The 22,983-nt window shown below is 46.7% G+C and overlaps 1 protein-coding gene and 1 long non-coding RNA gene across 3 annotated transcripts in view; both read left to right on the top strand.

Annotated features, from left to right (window-relative positions):
- Window positions 1-22,983, top strand: part of DLGAP2 (DLG associated protein 2) — a 594,688-nt gene that overhangs the window by 137,822 nt on the left and 433,883 nt on the right. The window lies entirely within an intron of this gene.
- Window positions 10,657-21,952, top strand: LOC128590727 (uncharacterized). The gene is made up of 3 exons (XR_008381321.1): window positions 10,657-10,709; window positions 16,808-16,865; window positions 21,635-21,952. It is a non-coding gene; the product is annotated as an uncharacterized LOC128590727 (long non-coding RNA).

The raw sequence follows: 22,983 nt of genomic DNA, 5'->3' as shown, positions 1-22,983 counted from the left end.
GTATCACATCCCAGTGATTCCTGCAGACTCCTCTGTGAGTCAAGTACAGACCCCTCTCGGCTTCTGTCCAGCGTGGGTTGGAGTGTTGCTCACCTTGTCAACTGAATCATTTAAAGTCAGGAGTCAGGAATGGGATTGGCAGTTCCTGTCGACATGAGCTGAAGGCACATTGCTGTTTCTCTCCTCCGTTCTTCTGATGTCAGTGTTTACTCCTGAACTGGGCCCTGGTTTTGTTCACCTGCTGCTTGTTTGTTTTCTTGGGGGCAGGGGGGAGGGTGGCTCTTACTGTTTCTCCCCAACTCAGCTTTTCTCCACTGTCTCCACCTGGAAGCCTGATGAGCACTTTCTAAAGAACATAATTTCATATTATTTCCATGAATTTTCTTATTTCTAATATTTATCCTCTTTGGCAGAATTTTTAAAAATCTCTCAAAATTTTCATCCAGAAATGTTTTGATAACAAAATACCATTACTAATCAAAGCAAATGCTTTTGCTTTTAAAGCACACTAATAATGAAAATATTGAGTCGATGTAACAAGGTCTCTAAAGAAGGTTATAGACACATGTCAGGAAAAACTGAGTTGTCTTAAACTGGGAAACAGGGGTTTTAGTGTTAATTGAAGCATCACTACCGTTGACCCTTGAACAACACAGATTTGAACTTTTGGGGTCCATTTATATGTTGATTTTTTTTTTTATAGCAAACGAGTTGAAAGTATGGTATTCAGGGATACAAAACCTGCATATGCAGATAGCCAACTTTCCTTATCTTTGGGTTCTACAGGGCTGATTTTGGGACTTGATTGTCTTGGATTTCGGTATCCTCGGGGCTCCTGGAACCAACCGCTATGTACACAGGAATGGCTGTATTTGTGTTAGCTGTGCCATTCAAACAATACCAAGGCTCTGAAAGTTACCAAGGCTCATGAGTTTGGCCACAAGCAATTTATCTTTTCTGTATGCTCTTGAGAACAGACACTTTAAATTTCCCACTACATTTTTGTCACTATTTCAAAACCAGGAAACCAGAAAGAAATATTATGGTTCATCACTTTACAGACACTGATTTGAAAGGTGGGGAAAATCACACCATATAGTTGCTCTTAGACTCAAGAAAGGGCTTGGTTTGGAAAGTGATGGGTGTAAAAACTTGTTTGAGCTTAAAAAAATGGTAACGTAAATAAAATAAATGGACTCTTCTCTGAAAGGTTTTAATTTTCCTGTGAAGTACCCAGGGACCATGCTAAGTCTTTATGAGAAGCTCTGAATCTCCCCCACCTGCTGGTGTCACCTGCTATTCTGTCCCAGTCTGTGGCTGAGAAGCTCAGGTGCAGGGAGTCCGAACACTGGCTGTGCCTTGGAGTTAACAAAGGGAAGGTTGGATTCACTCCTGCTGGTGGATGCCTAGGCCGATTTATTTGTCGGCACATTGGATCAAAGATAATGCTATGCCGGTGTGATTTTTCCCAGCTGGTTTTTGCTAGTTCATCCTGGTTCTATGACCTCATCTATAATTAAAGGGAAAGAAATCTTATTGAGATAATCACATTTAACTTGTTTAAGTAGATGCTTGCTGAGAAAACTATCTATGAGAAATGAATGATTTGCTATTTAAAATACTCTAGGCTTTAAAAGATGACCAGGTTTTAATAGAGAAAATATTCAGTGAAACATTATCCATCAATTATTTATAGAATGACTACTGTAGACATGGCACTAAGCTGGGCACCTGGGACAGCCACAGGCATGGCATCTCGTGAGTATGTCTGGTTGCCCATCCAGGTGGCAGGTGGTGTCCAAGGCTGTGGGTGGCATGATGCTGGGCCCCATGGTTGGTGGCAGTGTCCCCTGATTCCCAAGTCAGTCACCACTTGTGAAAAGAACAGGACAGCAGAGTAAACTGCACTAGACTCAAGAAGTCAGGAATACTTTAATGAGGGCAGAGTGGCCAGCAAAGGAAACTGCCTAGAGGGCATCAGAACATGGCAGGGCAAATCCTGCCACAGGTGCCAGAGGCCACAGGCACCAGAATGAAGACTGAAACATCCACAGGTGGATGAGTACTTCTTTGGCCAAATAGTTTTCTAACAAGTCCATTTATTTTGGTTGTTGCTGCATTATAAACCACCTCAAAACTTAGGGGCTGAGATAACAGTACTAAACACCATTTATCATTTCTGGTGACTGAGGGTGAGGTGGCTCAGCTGGTCGACTCTTCTGCTCTGTGGTGATGTTGGCTGGGCAGAGCCGTTGGGAGAGTCACCCCTGAGGATGGCTGGAGCCAGCTACAGCTGGCAGCCTGTCCACAGCCATTGCCTGGGGGCCTAGATTCTTCTCAGGGGACCTAACCAGGGACTCAGTGCCCCACACGATGGCTGGGTTATGAGTGGGAACCAATGAGCTCATGATTAGATGATGTGATGTTCCATCAGGAGATGATGCCACACAGCATGTAAACTTTTCTTACTTGTATTTTTCTTATCATGTTTTATGGAAATTATGTTTTTATTTTGGCGTGTCCCCTCCCCAAATTATAAGTTCTTCTAATACTAAGAATACATTTATTTGAATTATTTTTGTACCAATTTTGTTTTATTCCCATGATGATGCCTGGCACACCTCAGAACAGAACTGACATTTAGATTGTTTCCAAATTTTTTGCTTTTGTAATATTAAAACAAAAATTTAATTTCCTAGAGCTTTTTCTGTAAAAATTAAAATCACCATGGAAGTGGAAATACTGGCTCAAAGTATGTGACTGTTTTAGACTATTGATACTTTCTCACACACTGCTCTCCCCAGGGACCACACAGGTTTATGTTACCTCTGGCAACACTAGAAAAACCTCCCTAGTAGGTTAACCAGCATTTGATGTTTTAATTTTGTCTTAAATCTCCATAAATTTGATAAGCTGACATGACTTTTTATTATTTGTCTGATTTGCATGTTGAGAGCATCGTTCTTTGACTTCACTGAGGCTGGGCAACTCCCCCGAGTTCTGGAGTCATCCGTGACCCCTATCTCTGAGTTTAGACTCTCTGGTGGCTCTGACGGGGGAGTCTCAGCACATCTGTAACTCACAGCTGAGGCCCCCAGCCAGCGTGACTTTGGACTAACGGCTGACCTCGTTTTGTCTTTCTAGAGATGAGCATGCTCCAGTGAGCGCAGAGTCTCTCTCTGACGCCAACTTGACCTTGCATCAGGGACTGACCACAGTGTCCCTCGGGCTCTGCCCTCTTTTGATAGACTCACACCTGAATTGTCGTCCTGTCAAAATGCTGTTGAGGTATTTTGTGTCCTCAGCTGTAGCAAAATGTAAATATGATCCAGCCGTCAGAGGTCCCTGGCCCCAGGTGGGGATGGGCATGATGGTCGCTGGCATCGAGAGAGAGCTGGAGAGAGCTCACGCATCCCTGATTCCACACAGAGCAGCCCCCACACGTGGTTTATCCTGGGGCCTCATCCTATGCTGGAATGAGGTGCACCTTAGGGCAAGGCAGGGTGAGGGACACACAGGACCTTTCTCTACCATCTTCATGTTTTCTTGTGGATATCTAAAGCTTCCAGGAGAAAAAAATTAAAAACAGTTTCTTGGCATGTCCATGAAGAGTTCATGTTGGTTGGAAACTGGAATCCTTTCTGGCGTTTTCCTTGCAGAAGCTTTTTGAACTCATGAAGGTATCCTGGTGGAGCTTTATTTTGTGGGACTGAATCTGCCTTTCTGTAACTTCCACTCAGAAGGTTCTGTCTCCAAAGAATACCACAGAAAAGGCACCTACCTCCCGTAGAAGGCAGCCCTTCACCTGGTGGATGCCTGAATAGTTGCCTGTGGGCCAAACATCCCCGACTTTCAAACTGTTTCTCATGTGATGGAGATTAGATTCTCCAGTCTGGATGAGCTCTCTTGTCATCCTCTTAGTAGGTTTTCATCTTGAAATTCAGTGCCCCAGATATTTTCTTTTTTTTTTCTTTTTTTTTGTAGAGACAGAGTCTCACTGTACCGCCCTCGGGTAGAGTGCCATGGCGTCACACGGCTCACAGCAACCTCTTAACTCTTGGGCTTACGCGATTCTCTTGCCTCAGCCTCCCGAGCAGCTGGGACTACAGGGACCCAGATATTTTCTAAGAATGTGCTCCAGATGTCCTATGACCAGCATCATCTGAACTTAGGTAATAGAGAGAGGCAGAGATCAAAGAAAAGCTAGGCAGAAAAAGAAAAAAGAAAAAAAAAGAAGAAAAGCTAAGCTGCTACACTGTGCTTGCAAAGAAACATCTGTTTCCCATAGGCATCGTGTGTCCCCAGAGTCTCAGGGTGTGGTCTGTGGTACACAGGCATGTTGCTAGCCCTGTGGCCTCCCTCACTGCTGTGGTTTCCTGGAGGTGTGTTTGTAGAGGATGATGTAGGGAGCTCTCCCGGGCATGGACCTTCTGCTTGTTGATAACCATGGTGGGATGAAGAGAAAGAGAGAAAGGCACATTTTCCTGCTGCCTTTTTCTATTATCAGATTGTGATTCCTTTTAGGAGATACCTTAGTCCTCGACAAAATCAGCTGACTTGTATACATCCCAGCAGGGAAAAATGTTTCTTCAATTAAATCCTGTGCCTAAGGGCGTTAGACCCACTGATCCACCTGAAGCCAAACTACTCCTGGGGCACTGCATGCCTGCTGGCGGTAGTCTTCCCCCTGGGATTTGGGGTGGGGTTTCCATGAGACCCTTTGGTGGTGTCAGCGGTAGAAGTATCTCCCAGCAGCTACGTAGGAAAGTGGCTGATTTGGTCTTGGGGTGAAGTGTATTTCATGCCCTAACTAAAATTCTTCATGATTGTAGGACTTTTGGTTAAATTTGAGCCCAACAACATAAAAACGTATTTCTCATATTTTTATGGCAAGGGCATTTCAAAAGAGAAGGTACAGAGGAGGGTGCTTGGTTTGCGACGAGGCGCAGTCTTGCTGGGGACCTGCCTTCCGAAGCTCTGGGAGCCTCCACCCTCTACTGTAGGAGTTTCAGAGGCTGTGAGTCAATGCTTTCAGGTTAATCCTTGAAAAGGACATGTATTCTCTAGGCTGCAATAAAGTTTTAAGTGTTTCTAGGTTTCATCTGAATTGGTTAGTAAAAATGGTCCTGATCTAGCCATATAATTTATTCAAAGTTAATAACTGTTTAGAAAATTCAAGATCAAGAGTTTGATTTCAAAAATATTAAATTAAATTAATTGCTAAGACCAACTAGGTCCTTTGAAACTTGGGTTGCCCTTAATTTTTGCCAAGAAGTCAAAATATTTTAGTTTTCTTTTATGCTAATTTGTATCACAAGGTAGCGTCCACTGATGTCAGAAGCTATGAATAGTGAGTTGCATCCATGTCTTTGACATAATGATGGCTGTATTCTAGTAATAGACCACTCCTCTTTTTTAAAGAATTAATTGTCTTCTTAAAGAGGGGATAAAGCATGTATTTGTATTTAAAATCATATTTTCTTAATGATGCATTATAATTTCAGGTGTCTGTTCTCACAGGAAGGAAAACTTAACACTTGCATAAAAGCTTGATTTAAAAATCATATTAAGTGCTTAAAGCAATATAAGCAATATGACTTCGTTAGTGGAAGCCATTTGCTCCCTGAACAAAGTTAGTGAGTTGTCACTCCCTACTGGAAGATGTGGTGTGTTCTTGGCTATGCAGGGGCCAGTGCCCTGCTCCACCTGCGCCCAGGGGCTCTACCTGGTCCAGATGTCACAGGGAGTCAGCAGGGGACCTGGAGCCTGTCCTCACCCACCCTTCCTCCCCATCAGGTGCCTGGAAGGGTGAGGATCAATGGCCCTTTCCACTGGGCAGTGTCTTTCCCTAGGCTCCCTTGTGGGCCCAGGGTCAGGTTCCCACTGCCCACATCTCAGCCCAGACCCTTTGTCACAGACCTCTCTGGTGTAGCCCATCTGCTGGAAACCTCCTGTCTCTTTAGTTCCGCAGAGTTTGACTTGTACACGTCTGCAGCTTGGGGGAAGCCCTGGTGCAGGGCCGCCAGACGTGCAACTCACAGAGCCCGCACCAGGCTGAGGGTGTTCCTGGGGGTGTGGTGTCCCCACGTTCGTGTCTCCACGTTCGTGTCTCCTGCCGTGGTCCCTGACCCCATCAGCCTCACAGTTCTGCTTCCCCATCAACTCTCAGCCCCCCTCTTTTAGCAGAATGAGTTTACTTTCTGTTCATTAAGGCCCACTCAGAACATTTCCAGATCCCAGCTTATTAGAAAATTCCTGAAGTTCTTGTGAGAGAACTGTGCAGTCCACGGCACTGGCTCTTCCTAAGGATTTATTTGACCTAAGGAACACATAATAGATTTTCTTTTCTTTTTTTATTTTGTAGGCGGTTGTAAGTATTAAGAATTAGATCGTTGTTCAGGATTAATGTCCTGAAACAGACCTTTCGTGGTACTTTTTTGAGCGTGAATGATGAAGTGGAATTTCTAAATTCAAGCAAGGGTGCTTGCTTTGCGTGTTGGACGTTTTCCAGCTCAAATGGCACATAGTGGGAGTGGAGTGAGGTAATTATATCTTGTGTCAGTGGGAAGTAGAGTCCTTGACCTAGACGTAGCAGTAGCAGAGATGTTGGTTTCTGTTCTTTTAGGAACTTACATTATAAGGAACCAGAAACTTAACCCCTTCATTTCACTTTGCCCAGGGTGTGAAAGGGCCACAGTCTTACTGTAAAGTTAGGCCTCGCGCTCTGCAAAGGCAAGAGGTGGTCATTCTGTAGATTATCATCTAAATTAGAGAAATAACATCCGAGGCCCATTAGTCTTTTCAAAATGCCTTCATGGGAGATTGTGTTTGACATCGGTTTCCGGGAAGGCACCTGTGTTTTTGCATACTTGATTACATACAGTGGAAAGGAGTGGAGTAATTCATTTCTCAAAGAGAGTTTTAGGTAGTTCCTTACACTAAAAAGAGGATTTCTTCACTGCATTGGCCATGTGGTCAGTATCACCGAGCTAAAGACTTACATTCAGCAAACTTTCAGTTTTAAAATATCTTTATTATTATTTATTTATTTATTGTTGTTGTTGTTGCAGTTGCCGCTGCTGTTTTAGCTGGCTGGGGCTGGGTTTAAACCCACCATCCTCAGTATATGGGGCTGGCACCCTACCCACTGCGCCGCAGGCACTGCCCTTAAAATATCTTTAATTGGTTACTCACAGTTCATTTAAACACATAGGTACACATACACGTGCCTGTAAATACATACACAGCCTGAAGACTCGGGGCTGAGCCGTTTTGCTGGTGATCGCCAACTCCTGTCTGCTAATGATGTCTGTTGGAGATGGATTTATAACACATCTGTTTGAGTGGGTGTGGCTTTGCAACCACCACCCCCCTCAGTGTGTCATTTGAGGGACCTCAGAAAAATTCCTTCCCAATTTCCAGCCATGATGCTTCATTTCCTTCAGAAATTCCTGGGTGGGATGGGGGTCGGGTCTTAAAGACTTTTGATTTTGAGTCCTCAGTCAAACAAAAAAAGTGTCATATAGCAAAAATATAATGTGTTCTGTGGTTGTTTTCCTCAGGGTCACCTGCAGGCAGAACCCTCTGCAGGGAGCCCAGACAGGTGACCCAGCTCTGGTGCACAGAGTGATGAGAAGACGGGAATTGGTGGGGGAGAGGGGCTCCTTACCTGGGCTTTGTGCATCTCATCATGGAAGTTTCTTGCTCTTTCCTCTTCCTCAGTATGTGGCGTTAGATACATAAACACATTCTAAATTCAACACTAGTTCTTGGAGTGACCCAAGTTGAGACGTGTGACTTTAAGGGAAGAAGTGGCCTTTGGGCTATTCACAGACTTTGCTTGCTGGTCCAGACCTCCAGCCATTCACTGTGCGCTGCACGGGGAGCTGCCCAGAGTGCTCCGGTCCCAGTTGGGGGACATCGCACATTGGGCTGCACTGTGTCCTCCCCAAAGCTTCTGCTTTACAATCCCTGCTCTCAATCACCACCGACCTCGGGCACCCCCTGTCCTCCTTCCATCTCTGACCAGCTTAAATCCCTCCCCACAGTCTTCTGTTTCAGGAATTAAAAATAGAAGACCAAAAATACTCTTTGGGAATCCTGTTTTAGGAAAAGGATTCTGTACCATTTTGGGGACAAAAGATGCCCAACAGCAAATGCTGCCTGGCTGGTGCCGGGAGGGATCCCTGTGGTCAGGGTGCCGGGTCTCTGGAGGGGCTTCTGTCTGCAGGAAGAGATGTCTTCAGGCCAGTTTTCCGGTGTCCAGCCTCCTCTGCCTGCACTCAAGTGGCAGGTGTTCAGAAGGATCTCAGCCCATCCAGAGCTTGTGTGCTGGGGATGTACGGACCTACCCCTACTAACCTCTGCAGCAAGGGAGGTCCCGCGACCATGTCTCAGGTTTGCAGATGAAGAATCCCAGTTCTGGGCTACAGGCCACTCCCGTCTTCCCGCAGCTCATTCATGCTGGAGGCTGGATGAGGCATCCCTGGGACCCCGAGGCCTGTGTTCCTCCCAGTACACACTGATGTCTTTCCCGGGGAGCTTTGGATCATTTTACTAAAAGACCAGTGCCACTGACTCTCCCTGTGTGTGAATAGTCAGGAGTGACCTGCATGGACTTTGAGGTTTTGAACAAAATCATTGGTGGAAAAGAGTTAAAAAGAAATAATAAGCCACCTGTTGTGTGGTCCCCTGCAGGATGCAGTCCAGCCCCTGGGCGTCCTGCAGGTTGATGAGGAGGAATGTGTGTGAACAGGCTGAAGAACATGGGAAGGAGACTCACGTGCTGCTTGTGTGTTGGGATCATGACTCTGGAGTTTCAGGGAGAGAGACAGATCAGTGGTGCTGATCTAAGGTCTCCAAGGAAATCCTGAATTAATCCATGAGGCCAAGGAGCAGCTTTCCAAGGCAGGGCCACATCGGGGTCGCCGCAGGGCTGTGTGATGTGGTGATGAGGTTGAGGAATGCTAGACGTGCCCTGGTGCTGAGCAACACCCAGGGACCAGGCAGCACCCAGGGCCTGGGGGTGTCAAGTGTGGTAGGCAGTGAGAACCTGTCCTCACCTAGAACGTGAGTGAACAGAGGCACCGTGCCATCCCTTCGTGTGCGCCCAGGTGCTCATGTTGACTGCTGGTGTGTCTTGTGGGTTCCATACCCAGGGCTTCTGAAGATACTCTCAGAGCCCCTGGGAGAAGCCCCAGGCACTGACGAGCCTGCGGGGGCCCCAGGAGGGGGTATGCTTGGTCATGCAGGGTCTTCTCCCTCCTCCCCACACCCCCATCCTGGCCTGTCCAGGCCAATGAGTTGCTGCGTCCCACTGCCCAGTTTGAAATAAAGCCCTATCAGGCACGGCCATGATAGGGCTTTATCTGCATGGTTTGTGGGGGTGCAGATGCTTTCCTCCTGCAACCGGGGAGGAGGACCAGGAGCCTGGAGTATTTGCCTTCTTCCTCTTTACAGAAAGAGCATCTGACCTCTGCCCTCTCCACCCTTGTCCTGCTTTGCTCTGGTCAGTCGGATGAATTGCCTCAGGCTTTCTCCAAGCAGGGCTTTCTCCTCCCAGCACGGACTGAGGCTAGAGCACTGTGCACACCTGCTCCGGATGCTGAAGGAGGAAACACGAGGACTTGGGTGGACTTGGGTGTCTGTCTTGTGATTCTGTTTGCATTAGGTTGGGATGTTTTCCTGCAAACAAATCTCAGTGAACATCTTACTAGTTTGCTCTCCCGCCCTGCCACCGTTGGCCGCAGGGCCGGCAGTCACAGAGGCCCGTCCTCCCTGTACCGCGCTCACTGAGCTGTTCACACGCATTCCTCTTGGCAGAAAGGCAAGGTAATTTGTCCTCATGATCAAGTTGAGGTCTCCTAAGTGAAATGACCTGTGATATTTAAACACAGTTTATACTTTTTACGTTTAATCAACTGCTTTGTTCTAGGTCGTGTTCCTAATCAAGTGGGAAATATTTAGTTAATTCAAAAGAGACACAGTTCACCTATCACTTAAAGTCATCACTGTTTGAGATTTTATCTTACCTGCTGAAAAAGTATTCAGTGCCTTATTTTGTATTATCTGCATTCCAAACCCTCCAATCTGATGCATCCAGTGACAAGCTGGTGCCACAGAAGAGCAATTAGAGCAGCGGTCCTGGACTCTGGGAGCTGGATGGACATGTGGACGGAGAGTGGGACGGGCCCTTCATGCCCCTGTCTGACATTGCCCTGGGAGGAGGCCGCTGGCTGGGAAGGTCAGTTCTGTTAAACACATTCTCTGGTCTCCTGTGTGGAGGCGCACGGCACACCTGGGCCTCCCCTTCACTGTTGTCACACTGGCTTTTTCACACGAGTCACATGAGTGTTGTTCTTTCATAGCGTTAAGAGCATTTCGTGGGAAACATGCCGCTCACAGGAGGATTTCACCCCTTCACACAGGGTCTCACGCAGCCCTGCACGTCTCCCTGGTCAGAGCTCAGAAACTTCTCTCTGTCATGGTTTTCAGCTTGACATGATTGTGCCAAGCTGAGCAGCACCAGCACCCGTGGGTCTGCGTACGCCACATCCCGCCGTAACGCCACAAGTAAGGTTTCACCAGCATCTTACGTTATAGAGAATTCTCACTCAGCCACTGGGATCTAACGCTCTCCCTCTCTGGATAGGGGCTGAGAGGAGCTCTGTGTCCCCGACTCGTGCCGGAAACCATTCCTGGCTTTGAAGGTGAGTTTTTCGTGCCAGGGTTTAGTCACCCCTCTTGTCTGTGGGACTGTGGCTTATTTTATGTGGGATCCTGTGACTCTTTTCCAGAGTTTTCTTTGTGTGATCACGTCCATGGAGTCGAGTAGCGTTTATGTTCCTTCCATACCCCGTTCTTTCACCCTGATGGGCACCACTCCTGCGTCTTGTGCAGCGAGGACAGACGTCAGACTGAGGACTCCTCCTTTGGCTCAGGGTGAAGTAGCCTGATGGCAGCCTAGAGCACAACCACTGATCACTGGCCACAAAGTCAGAAAAGAGGTGTCATGTGGCGTCCCTGCCAAGTGCAGGGCAGCAAAACCCGCTTGTGGACTTTGTTCAACATTTTCACTGTTGATAGTTAAGTTGCTTGATATTTCAATCGTTAACAAATAAGTCTACATATGTGTATACATACATATATTTCAAGCAAAAGATAAATTATACAATTATTCAAGTATTTATGTAATGGTATAACTTTTCTCTGTCTTGTGAGTTGTTTACTTATTTGTTTTTGAAATATAAAACGTGTTTAAAAATGTTTTGAGCTCCACAGGGACCAATTGTGATGGGAGATAATAAGATATAATATTGAGCGAGCACTGATGTTGACCCAGAGACCATGTGGATTCTGTGCACCGTGTCTCACAGACTGTCCTGAAGCCCCTCACTGGCTTTAAAGACAACATTCTCTCCTTCAGCAGTGTTGGTTGATTTATTATCTGACTGAAGCCCTTTGTTATTTGCTCTAAATAGAACTTAGATATGACAGTTTTCAGACCTCTTTCACGCACCCTATCTCTGCTGATCTTGGGTGGAGTAGAGGATGGCCTGAGGGTCAGAGCGCTGGCCTGACCCTCTCCCTTATCAATTAGATCAGGGCACCGTTGAGAAAGCCTAGTAATGATGTTGTCTGGACATTAGCTGGGATTATGCTGACTCACCAGGACCTGGGATCACCCCGAGTTTAGGTGCCACTGCCATCGAAGGAACCACAAATTCCCTCAAGCCATCTTCAGCAGACACGAGGGAGTGGCCGCCTGAGTGTTGCGGGCACCAAGGGCAGGGCTGGTGTTTCTCCTCTTGGTGTGTGGGGTTGGAGTTTGGGGCTCCAGAGGCTGAATGGGGTCTGTCTGCAGACTGGAGACTCCCACAAGAGTGAGGCCACGGTCCATCTGTCTCTTGTCCACGTGGCTGCTCAGTGAGACCACTGAGAGCAGGTGGAGTGACCACTCAGTGTCCTGACATTCTACTATACAGGCTTCATAGGCAAAATGACATTCCAAGGGTCACCTTCCGAGTGTCAGATCTGGAGTGGAAACCGAAGTCCTGCCTCAGCTCCTGTTTCTGTGGTATGCACTGTGTCCCTAGATAATTAATACCAATTTCAGTGTCCCTCGTAGCATAGTTCTAGTGAGGGTGTCTTAAGAAGCCATGGTTACCCTTGATGGTAGAGGTGTGAGAAGGATCAAGCGCATGGATTTGCAGATTTTTCCAGGACGTGAAGATTATAAGCTGCCAGCTGTGAAATATAATATATTTTGGAAAATGCTCAGAGAAGAGCAAGGAAAATGGCCCATTTCATTCTCCAGGAATGATTATGCTCCATGAGGACACACAGAAACCGTAAGGGTGACTCTGGTGTTTTTCTTGTTTGACTTTTAGCAACGTGGTCGGGGAAGATTAGCCATGCTGAGCTCAGCTGACAGCTTTGGGCCAGTCCCTGGAGCTTTCTCCCCTGACTCTGGATCAGTGTGTTGTGGGCAGGCAGAAACCTTCTGGGCTGTCTTTTTTTTTTTTTTTTTTTTTATCTTTATTTCAGGTTAATGTGAGGGTAGAAACAACCAGGTCACAATATTTGTGTTTATTAGGTAGAGTCCATCTTGTAGTTGTGTCCTGCACCCAAAGGTGTGCCACACACTTCTACCTGTGCCCGTTAAGTGGGAGCACACACTTCTGGGCTGTCTTGATCTCAGGCAGGCAGAGTCTTGGAAACACTATGTATTGATATGATCAATAGGAGGCCAAAAATAATTCACCAAATTGATAAGAACTTAGTTACCGACTCCACCAGGCTTAAGTTCAGGTAATTTTGCCTAAGTGCATCTTCCCAGGGAAGGCGTGGGGAGGTCCACTTGTCTGCAGGAGACACAGTGTGGCTGGGATCTGCACATCCCTGCCCTGGCAAGACAGGGGCAGGCTGCTGTCTTCCCTCTCTGCGGTGAAGGTGGCGTGGGCTCACTGCTCTCCTGTGGTTCTCTTACCATCACTGATCTCCACCCCGAAGTCCTGGCAGCTTCTCCCTCCCTGGTGTTAGGGTTTGCTTCAGGGAAGGGCCTGAGGCCATCATGGTCCAGTTAGACAAATAGCAGTGTGACAGACAAAACCAACAACCATGCAGAGGGACGAGTTGTCCAAAGCCCACGTAGAGTGAAATGGTTGACACTGGCTGAGAGGGGCAGAGAAGAAGGCTGTGGATAGTAGACAAGGGCTGCCCAAGGCCTGTGCTCTGCCATCCATCGCATCCTTGGGAGTGGATAGTCTGAGATGGGTGTGGGCACTCCTTTCCGGGCAGGATGCAGGGTCTTCAAAGAGTGTGTCCATTCCACTTAAACTGGCAAACTTTAGAAACTGGAGGATTTGAACCACCTAGATCTGAATCTTAGAGGTCGCTATTATGAACACATTTGTATATGGAGAATGTTAAAGATACGCTTTACACGGATAGAAAGAGCACTGCAGCCTTTCAGGTGCCCCAGCTGAGTACAATGGGCTGATGTTAACGCCACGGTCAGAACACAGGGCTTTCCTCCCTGGGCGTGGGGAGGAAGCTGATTTTCAAAGGACATGCGGTCGCTGATAGAAATGTTTTCAGGCTGGTGCGGTGGCTCACATCTGTAATCCCAGGTGGGTGGATCTCTTGAGCTCATGAGTTAGAGATCAGCCCAAGCAAAAGCAAGACCTCGTCTCTACTAAAAATAGAAAAACTGGGGCAAGAGGATCGCTTGAGCCCCAAAGTTGAAGGTGGCTGTGAGCTATGATGCCACGACACTCTACCCAGGACAATAGCTTGAGACTCTGCCTCAAAAAAAAAAAAGGTAAATAAATAATAGAAATGTTTTCTTTTGTCCAGGTGTCTAGTGCCAGGAGAATAGAGATCTCTGGTCAGGCTGCTATCAGGGCATCTGAGATAAGCAGTTCAGAACTGGAGCTGTCACATGGGAGTGTTGGCTTTTTGGTGTGAAGTGACATAGGCCGGTTCAGCCATGTCCCTCTGTATTTTGGCCACAACAAAATGATTTACGGGAAATCTAAACTCTAAAACGAGAATGATTTTTTCTGGGTGTGAACGTAAGTGTTGGCAGATTCAGCTTCTTCCTGCACAAGGACTGGGTGACCATCACTCACCAAATCTGGCTTGTCCTGTGTCAGCAGCGTCCCCGCATATCAGCCCAGTTCTCCGTCTTTAGGTGCATAGCCCTGAGGTCTGACCTTCCCTCACTTTGCAGAGATGTGGCATTGCTGTTTTTGGAGAGTCCTTAGTCTTTTCCATCTGTACATGCTCAAACTTTGTAGTTTCATGGGGAGTTGGCTCTCTGATGCCCCACGAAGTTCTGCTGCCTGCCTCTGATCACAAAGGGGTGGCTTTAGCCCATTGCCTTCCTCTCATCCCCACCGCCCCCCGTCTCTGGGTGGCCTGCTTCCTCACTCATCTACTGAGGTGCAATGTGGTGACCTTGGCATGTGTCAGGCCTCTCCCGTGGGGTGAGAGCCTCTGAACTGAGCTCCACTGGGTCCCCGAAGGGAGGTACCTGCCTGCTCTTTGGGGTGACAGCAGCTTAGAGTCACAGCCCTTCCTACTGACACACTCTGAGATGTGGGTGCCTCATGGACCCCTTCTTTCTTTGAAGTGGTATGGCTCCTTGTGCTCCAGTGGTGGGCTTGAGGCAGAGCCAATTAGAGAAAGAGCCTCTGAGCTGTGCCGTGGTGGAGGAGGAACGATGTGAGGGGCTTGTTCTGTCTAGGTGTGAAGAATTCAGAGGGATTTCAGTCAGGTAAAGGTCACCATGGGGCTCTGCAGAGCAGAGTGGGGCTCAGGAGGATGCGCCTGACGCAGAGTTGCACCTTGGAGGGGCTTAGATGGGCTGATAGCTCAGGTTCCCATTGCTAAGAATCAAGGCATGACTCCTTCTCCACCCTGAGGTCTCGGTCCAGTGCAGTGTGGGTGGAGTGACAGGACAGGTAGTTTGAATTAACTGTGTGTGTTGTGCAACTCTCCATTTTTGAGGGGCAGCTTCTCTCTCAGGTGTGGAGTGAGTCTCTCTCTCGTTTCTGTGTGTATGTGCACATGTGTGTGTAAATGTATCCACGTGTGTAAATGTATCTGAGTGTGTAAATATAGCTGCGTCTGTGTAAATGTATCTGCATATATAAATGTCTCTGTGCGTAAATATATCTATGTGTGTAAATGTATTTGCGTGTATAAATGTCTGTGTATGTAAATGTATCTGCATGTGTAAATGTCTCTCTGTGTGTAAATGTATCTATGTGTGTAAATGTCTCTGCGTGTGTAAATGTATCTGCGTGTATAAATGTCTCTCTGTGTGTAAATGTATCTGCATGTGTAAATGTATCTGCGTGTGTAAATGTCTCTCTGTGTAAATGTCTCTGTGCGTAAATGTATCTGCATGTATAAATGTCTCTCTGTGTGTAAATGTATCTGTGTGTGTGTAAATGTATCTACATGTGTGTAAATGTATCTGTGTGTAAATGTATCTGTGTATGTACATATATCCTCGTGTAAATGTATCTGTGTGTATAAATGTATCTGCACGTGTGTAAGTTATCTATATGTAAATGTATCTGCATTTGTGTAAATGTATCTGTGTGTAAACATCTTTGCATGTGTAAATGTATCTCTGTGTGTTCCTTATTTACCTGCATTGTTGAGCTTTTCCGGCAAAGTCCTGGACGTGTGGCCTCAGCCGCTTTCCGAGGAACAGACCGACGTCCCTGTCGTGTGCTGGTTTCCCTGGATCCCCATTTTGCATTCAGACACGTGTTGTCCTTTGCAGTTACGGTGGCGAGTGACCACCCGTGTGTGTCTGCGTGTCATTTCTGACGGCTTCCTCTTGGTCACATGTCTGTTTAGCAAATCTTCCCTATAAACTTGCCCGGAGCCAGGCACTGGGATGACAAAGATTAGTAAAACAGGGTTCTTTCCAAAATAGCTCTTTTTCTAGTTGGAAAAGGGATAACTAATAAGTAATCATAGAATAAATACACTAAGACAGACAATCGCAAAATGAAGGCTTTTTTGATTTTAAGTGATTGGTGAGCCAGGAAGAGGCAGAGGGCAATTGTAGAGCATTCTGACCTAAGTCAGAGCAAATATGTGTCAGACAGACACTCTTCTGCATGTGGGTCCCTCTTTGTCCGCACCCGCCCCTCCCAGACACTGGTGCCTGGAGCCTTGCCTGCTGTGCTCCAAGTGCTGTTTTATTTTCCATTAGAAAGAAGAGAAAACAACACGAAGGGTGGGGGGAAGGCAGGTGGGGGCCTCTCCTGTGAGTGGTAGGAACAGCTTCAGCCTCGATATTCTGTGTTCAGTCGGCCCCGTAAGGTTTCTAGCTGTAAGTGTAGTGTCGCCAGCGTCGTCATCCACTGAGAAAAGACAAACACACACGATAAGAAACTGGACATGCCAGGATGAAGCTCTGTGGTATTCGTGTGGGGCAGGGAGACCTGAGGCTTCCAGTAGTTCTACAGGAGAAGACTCACCAAGGAGAGCATCTGGGGACACCCTTGCAGGAGGCAAAGCGGACATGGCAGAAAAGCGAGCCTGCTGTCTGGCCAGCATCCCTGAGGTGGGGGGGCCGATGGCTGCAGCAACCATGAATCGGGGCTGCAGGCACAAAAACCACCAAGACCTCACTTGTGGAGACATTTGGCATTTGCCAGGTCTTCTCAGCTCCATTTCACCTCAAATTATGAAAATTTTTTAACAGCCCATTGTGATTTCAGATTGTTGTTCCCATTAAAGCACCGATTTGTGGTTAATATTTTACTGTTTGGTTTTGCAGATGACAATACCCGTTGCCTTGGATACATTCTTGGGACACCTTGTGCCTGACCTTGGCTGTAAGTGCATGTCCTGACCACTTGGTCATCTAAACCACTGGTGATGCCAGGAATTTTTCTAATGATTTTTTTTCTTTTCTTTTCTTTTTTTTTTCTCAGATCATCCTAATTTGTTTTCTTAATTTGTCACTGCATCCATCTCAAGTCTAGAAACTGACAAAATTCACAATAGTAGAACAAGGTTTATTATTTTGTAATTTTGTATTAAAAATTCTGAAATTAAACCTTTAAGATATTGAGTTTGACTCACATTTCTCATTCAAGCAAAATATGTTGTTTAACATTATCTTTATACTTCTATTTATTTCCATGCTTTAGGTAAGGTATTTATGAAAATACCTACAAGAGTAATGACAAGTTTTAATATGATAACTGTCCCCAGAAAATATATCCTTATTTATCCCTATCTTTGGATTCTAAAGGTTATCACTGAACATTGGAAATATATCCTTTTTTTTTTAAAAAAAAAAAAAAAAAGATATGCCCATTCTATAAATTGTTAAAAATCCACTCGAGCCCAGGAGTTCCAGCCTGGTGACGGAGCCAGAGCCTATCTCTATAAAAATAAATAAATACCATTCATGTTGTGTATATTACCAAGAAAGAATCATATTTGCAGAGTTAAAGGTGATTTTATCTACACTGTTTTGTGGCAGGTGAAATATATACTTATAACAGCCATGGCTTTTTATTTCTAGAATTTAGCTAAAGTTTTTGAAGTAAATCATTTCATGGAAAAGGTATAAGCATAAGATGAGAAATTGAAGAATTTCATTATATTTCGGAGTTACATAAAAACGTGTTTTGAACAATAACAAATTTAGTATATTTGTGAAGTTCATGTTCATTGATTCAGCAAATGCTTGCCACGTGCCCGCTGTGATCCAGGTCCAGAGCTGGGTGCAGCTGTCCTGGGTGGTGGATGTGCAGGCTCAGGTGCTCGTGGGTAGGAAGCAGTTTGGTGCAAAAGAACCAACCTCTTTGGGCCAGTGGCGTGAGGGCGGGTCCCGGCCACTGTCAACCACAGCAGGGATTTGGAGTCTGTAAGGCCTTGAGAACCCCTGAGGAGTTTTTCAAGCTAGAATTCCTTTGGTCAGAGTGGCATTTTTGGAAGCGCTGTGGGCTATAGAGTGGAGGGTGGATTTGTGTTGCAGGGGGGCATCCTGGGCAGGGGCACAGGAGCCAGGAAGGTGGCAAGTTGCAGACAGCCATGCGAGGGCAGGTGTGGGGACAGTATGGCAGTGCTCAGCCCCAACCAGGACATGGACTGTCAGAGAGGGGACCGAGGCTACCCTGGCTCCTGCAGGGCATTTGGAGAATCGTGCATGTCCAGCTGCAGATAGGAAGTGAGGCCTCCAGGGGCAGGTGCAGGGAGACTCAGAAACATGACACATCCATCCCTGTCTCAGGTCTGCTTCCCGTCCAGGATGGACGAGCAACGGAATGCTCTGATTACCAGCATTTCATTGTTATTTCAACTTCAGAATTAAAAAAAAAAATGATAACTTTTTTTGAGACAGAGTCTCACTGTGTTGCCCTGGGTAGAGTGCCGTGGTGTCACAGCTCACAGCAACCTCCAACTCTTGGGCTTAAGTGATTCTCTTGCCTCAGCCTCCCAAGTAGCTGAGACTACAGGGGCCTGTCACAACAGCTGGCTGTTTTTTTGTTGCAGTTCTCATTGTTGTTTAGCTGGCCTGGGCCGGGGTCGAACCCACCAGCACTGGTGTATGTGGCTGGCACGCTACCCACTGAGCTACAGGTGCTGCCAAAAACAATTATCAATTTTTCTAAAGGAATACTTTTACCCCACGAAATAATTATTTATGCTATAGTTCTTCCTTCTTAAGATGGTCTACCTGTTAGATCCAGCCACTGCTAAAAGACTTAAATGCAAGTGAAGTATCTGAGAACCAGATTTCTGACTCATTCATTCATTAATTTATTTTTGAGACAGAGTCTCACTCTGTTGTCCCAGGCCAGAGTGCTGTGCATCACAGCTCACAGCAACCTCAAACTCCTGGGTTCAACCAATCCTCTTCCCTCAGCCTTTCAAATAACTGGGACTACAGGTGCCTGCCATAACACCTGGCTAATTTTTACTACTTTTAGTAGAGACAGGGTCTTGCTATTGCTCAGGCTGGTCTTGAACTCCTGAGCTCAAGCAACCACCTGCCTCAGCCTCCCAGAGTGCTGGGATTATAGGTAGGTGAGAGCCACTGTGCCTGGCCTCAGACTCACTCTATTTTTTTTTTAAGTGAAAAGTTATATTTTTCCACCATTTATTCCCTAAGACTCTTTGGTCCCATTGTATTTGGTTGTTGAGGTGTTGTGAAATTATTTGTATATATTTTTTCTTTTTCTTTTCTTTTCTTTTTTTTTTTTTTTTTTGTAGAGACAGAGTCTCACTTTACCGCCCTCGGTAGAGTGCCACGACGTCACAGGACTCACAGCAACCTCCAGCTCTTGGGCTTCCGTGATTCTCCTGCCTCAGCCTCCCGAGCAGCTGGGACTACAGGCACCTGCCACAATGCCCGGCTATATTTTTGGTTGCAGTTCGGCCGGGGCTGGGTTTGAACCTGCCACCCTCGGTATATGGGGCTGGCGCCCTACTGACTGAGCCACAGGCGCCACCCTGTATATATTTTTTCAAATGTGATTCTGTGTAAAGTTAAATTTCTTTATCAAGCACACCAAGGCTTTAGAAGCCTCAGTGCTGGCTGTAGGACATGGAATTCCAAGAGTGTGGCTGAGTTACAAGGGCCCTTATTGGGTACATAGATGTTCACAGTCCAGGCTGTAACACAGTCCCTATTTTATTATTCCTCAAATGTTGGGAAAAGGTGCTATTTTTAAAATATTTGACGTAAAGCGCACATTAACTATCTACAGTATCTTCCGAGTGTAGGGTTTAGGTTCTACTTTTCGTGAGTTACTTGTGTCTTGGCACCTCCGTAGGGTGGTTCAGAATGCACGCTCCCCTTCATGTTGCGCCTGTCTGCAGCTTTATTTTTTGAGATTTGGATAATACTCTCGTTTATCCAAAAGGCAGGATGCTATCTAGAGAGGAAGGTCACTGAGGTTTCACTAAAGGCTCTAAGTTAAGGGAGAGGCACTGGACGCGACCAGTACAGCCACACGCAGAAACAAGTGAAATAGCAAATTCCAGAGGAAGCCACTAGAGGGCCCTACGCCAGTACTGAGAAGGGGCCAAATGTCAGCTGTGTCCAGAGGTGACACTCACACTGACCTCCCTGGAAAATAGTAAGTAGTTGTCAAAAACAAACAAAATCCCCCCCAATTTTAGAAAAGATTGTTTTCCCACATGGCCCTGGGTCTTCCACTTCGTATTTGTCCAGAACCCACCTGGCATCCGCTGGAGAAGCCCGAGTCTATTTCTTAGCAGACGCTGGAACATGTTATACTTTCCAATTTTAGTTATGTGTCCTGACGCCACCTGTGCCCCACTTTTAATGTGTAAGACTAGGTGACCTCTGCAGAGAAATCTGGGCAGTCAAGATATAGAGGATTTCTTACTCCTGCTGTTCAGGATGGAACAGAAAGGGTAAGGAGAGGCTCTCAGCAGCGCACGGGCTCTTTGGTCTCCAGGGGGTAACTCCGGGGGCCGAGGAGGGGGCAACAGGCCAAACTCTAGGGCTGTCTTGCAGCAGGAACACGTTAGTGGTGGTCAGGAGGCCCTTCAGAGGGACATTTGGGCATTCTATACTTTGTCATAGTTTTCAATGCAAAGAAAAGTCTGTGATCTCTTTCACAAAGAGAATGAATGCAGAAGTATGGACATGTTTTCATCTTTTTTTTTTTTTTTTTTGTAGAGACAGAGTCTCACTGTACTGCCCTCGGGTAGAGTGCTGTGGCGTCACACGGCTCACAGCAACCTCTAACTCTTGGGCTTACGCGATTCTCTTGCCTCAGCCTCCCGAGCAGCTGGGACTACAGGCGCCTGCCACAACGCCCGGCTATTTTTTTTTTTGTTGCAGTTTGGCCGGGGCTGGGTTTGAACCCACCACCCTCGGCATATGGGGCCGGCGCCCTACTCACTGAGCCACAGGCGCCGCCCATGTTTTCATCTTTTTATTAAGAATAATTTTATAAGAAATAAAAAAATTATGATGTTTCTTCTAAGATTTCTCCAATAAACAAAAGTCCTTTTTGTATAGCGCATTACAGTTAGAATGCATTTACAGATGGCCACAGTTAAGTGAACTCCATGACTGTTCTCTGGATCTATAACCCTAAATAAGCAAGTTTGCCCATCGATGTCGACTTTAGGTTCTTGCTAAGGACCTGGCGTTTCAGGGGGTCTTGCCTTGAGCTGCCTGGTTCGCATGCTAATATCAAAATCCTTCACCAGGCTAGTATTCAGGGAACATTTGGAAAATACCCAAGTTTCTGAAAACACCTTAGTGCCCTCTGAAGCACACAGACCAGCTCCTTTACTGAAATGGTGGCAAGTCCAGCCTCCCCAACCTTGCAGGAGGGGTGATGGCAGCTGGCTTCTCCGAGGCCCTGTGCCCGTGACACCTGCCGTTGACCCACTGGAGGCATTTCCTCTGCGAGCAGACCTGGCTTCATCTCAGGCAAAGCATGCTGAATAGTCATTCGGGTACCCAAGAATAATTCCAAGCTAATCTAGGTAAAAATGACCTTGACGTGTTGACACATTAAGTACGTATTCTGAGAGTAAGAGAGTGGGGACGTTCAGCTGTTTTTCTTGTTGATTTAAACGTGTTCTGATGTGTTTTTCCTTTCAGATCTGTTATATGCTGAGAAATTTTACCATGCCCTAAAAGTAAGGTGTTGGAACTGGACAAGAAGGAAACATTTGTGAATGTATATGAATCTGTTTGTTCTTCATATTAAAACATTTTGACTTCTATTGTGCCCCCAAATCATTACCAAAAGTGGAAAAAGAGCTTTGTCTTTGTAGAAATGAGACGTTTCTGTGCACAGTCTCTGAAACATCCCTTTGTCACTGAAGTATTGGGCTCAGAGGAGTGATGTGGAGTTATGGCACAGACATGAAAAACAGACAACGGTACTGTTCACAATGTTGTATTTTAAAATGACAATTAAACTATTATTACACCTTCCTGTGCCTCTGTGTATTCTTTCCAACCTTTGTGCTGGTGTTGTCACACTCAGAGGGTGATCTTGGGTAACCAGCACTTGGTGCATTTACAAGGTGGGATAAACATGCAAAGGATGGTGGCTCTTTGCTTTTGCAGAGACTTCAGAGGCTCCGCTGGTCTGAAGACACTGAGATGTTATCTCCCTCCCTCCCACCTCCACGTTCCTGTGTGCAGGTCGGTGGAGGGACACTCCGCTATGAAGTGGGACGTGCAGGTGCTGTGGCACTGTCTTCCCTCAGGCGGTTCTCCCCTCTGGGGAAACCAACTGACTGTCCAAGGGTGTGGTGTGGCCCAGGCGGGAACGATTTGTGTTCTGGGGGACCGAGCAGGGGTGTGGATGGTACCTCTAAGCTTCTTCTGTAGTCATGGTGATGGGTGAGGGGGGATGTTTCCCCCCTGGAGGAGGGAAGACCATGTCCAGAGGGCGCATGTAGGAGAAGCTGGTGTCTGGGGACTTGTGGGTGATTCTTGAATGTCTCTCTGGGAAAATGAGGCCACGTGAATGCTGAAGCCTGGGGGTTAACAGGGACCTGGCACTTTGGTCAGGGCTGGACTTGGAACCATGAGCCTGAAGGAGCCGTTAACAGCTGGGGTGACACTGGGGCCCTTGGGGATGCATTTGGAGATATCACTCTTTGAAGTGGAGGGTGCTGGTTGAAGCAGGGATGCTGCAGGCCACGAAGTCAGACCTCTAAGGAAAATGTAAACAGCTGGTGGTTGTTCAAAATTCTAAGTTCCCTCAAAAGTCATGGAAGGTGATTGCTTCCTCTTAATTATGTCTTTAGCACTGAGTTGTTTTCACTGTATATCAGGATGTGGCCCAGCCTTCTGATTTGAGTCCAGAAGGTAGTGCTCACTGCCTGGATAGTCCAGGGGGCCCCTTGCGTCTCCTGGAGACATGATGGGGACAACAGACTGCAGCTGGGCAGCATTCTCCCGCGGTGGGTGTGGACGCGCCATCCACGAGGGGA

This window comes from Nycticebus coucang, chromosome 7 (genome assembly GCF_027406575.1).
Source record: "Nycticebus coucang isolate mNycCou1 chromosome 7, mNycCou1.pri, whole genome shotgun sequence".
NCBI lineage: Eukaryota > Metazoa > Chordata > Mammalia > Primates > Lorisidae > Nycticebus > Nycticebus coucang.
This window is presented reverse-complemented; position numbering and strand designations above follow the sequence as displayed.